Source organism: Lithobates pipiens, unplaced genomic scaffold (assembly GCF_037356315.1).
Source record: "Lithobates pipiens isolate NorthernLeopardFrog02 unplaced genomic scaffold, aLitPip1_a1.2 Scaffold_19, whole genome shotgun sequence".
Lineage (NCBI taxonomy): Eukaryota > Metazoa > Chordata > Amphibia > Anura > Ranidae > Lithobates > Lithobates pipiens.
In genome coordinates, this window is record NW_027507764.1 from 269,991,760 (window position 1) to 269,993,348 (window position 1,589).

General features: G+C 36.8%; 1 long non-coding RNA gene across 2 annotated transcripts; it reads left to right on the forward strand.

The window, feature by feature from the left end:
• The first annotated feature begins 292 nt into the window (after window positions 1–292).
• On the forward strand, window positions 293–1,176 carry LOC143998288 (uncharacterized). 2 transcript variants are annotated; one of them, XR_013277828.1, is made up of 3 exons: window positions 310–522; window positions 664–753; window positions 917–1,176. It is a non-coding gene; the product is annotated as an uncharacterized LOC143998288 (long non-coding RNA). The 2 variants fall into 2 exon arrangements; XR_013277827.1 differs by having other exon boundaries at window positions 293–753.
• Window positions 1,177–1,589: the final 413 nt, after the last annotated feature.

Here is a 1,589-nt window from a genome sequence, read left to right on the forward strand (position 1 = left end):
GAGGATACCGCCGTAAGGTCAGTTCATAGAACAAGCACAGTGTCTGTCCACACAGACCATGTTGCTGTTCCAATTTTTCTCCCCTTCCTCCTTGCTCATTTCACTACAATCTGTTTTGGTTTTTCTTTATACTTCAGACCGATTTTCTCTGGCTGCTCCGTTCAGAGTCTGAATGGTGTGGCTCCGGTGCTGTTTGCCGTGAGGTATGCTTGTGCTGCTGCCTGTATGATACAGCAACAACTAAGTCTGCATTCCTTATATGCTTTTGGTAAGCAATAATTATTTTATTTGATTAAAAATCACCTTTGAGCACACTGCCCAGTCAAATCCTCCTTTTTTTGTTCTTTTTTAGGTTTTTTTTTTCCATACATCTGAATATTACCTTTCCGTTTTTGTGCTTTTTTTCTATTACCTCATTACAATTCTGATCACCTTACGGGCTTCAAAAACAATTCTAAGGACTTCCCTCTGTGCAATCTCCAGTTTTCTATTTGAGACATATCTCACACTTAACTAGCACAGGTATGACTTGAATTTATCCTTTATTGAAATGGACTCCTTAACTCTTTAATTAACTAATTATCCCTATGGAAGCTTCTTCAAGCTCCTTGTGAACCTTGTATGATACTAGATTTGTCTGTCCGCTTAATTTGTCTCCTGCAGTCACCTCTCTGGCGGTTTTTGTGATTGGCTCGCTCTCCAATTCTGAGTGGGGTCTTCTCCTTAGGGACTAGACGTACTTGTTCTAGATTGGTAGGTATTACTTTGCACATATATTTTTTAATGAGATACACACATTACCTGTTTCGCTTTGTATTGATCAATTTTTTGAGACGGCTGGGCCATGTTGGGGATTTAGGCTGTGCTTTCCTTTATATGACCGGCTCCATTAATTTTGTTCTTTCTCCATTCACAGTGAACCTTCTTATTTGTATTTTAAACAAAATAATTTCTCTTCCACCAATTATTGGCTCCCCTGAAGAAGCCTAATAATAGGCGAAACATGTCGGGAATTTTCCATCTGAACTGCCAAGAACATGGTTATTTGAATTAATTGATGGATTATGTACATTGTTCTGTATGAAAATCAATATTTGTAGTTTTGTGAATTTTGATCTTACTGTACCCCCTTGATCGCTTTTACTACATTTAATAAAATAATCTTTTTTAACTAAACATTTATATATATCTCTCTCACTAATATCAGCACCGTAACAGTCCCACCTCCTTTTTTCCGCCTTTCTATATCTGTTATAATTGGGATGAGGTGCGCTGATAACTCCTTGCCTAACTTAGCTTTTTCCATTCCCCTAAAAAAACAATAACTGTTACAATGTTTCTCATTCAGGTATACCAAATGATCCTTCACTGTGGAGGTGACAGAACCTAAAAATTTTAGCAAAACAAACTCCAAATAATTAAGGTCCGACCTGTCTGTCCAACCCAGAATGTAGACAGTTTTGAATTAATCAAAGTCCATTTATTTTCCAGATGATTGATGTACAAAGTTACCTATGATAAAGATCATCAAGCTTTTAGATCACAATCTTCCAATCATTACTATTGGAAAGATTTGACAATCAATTACC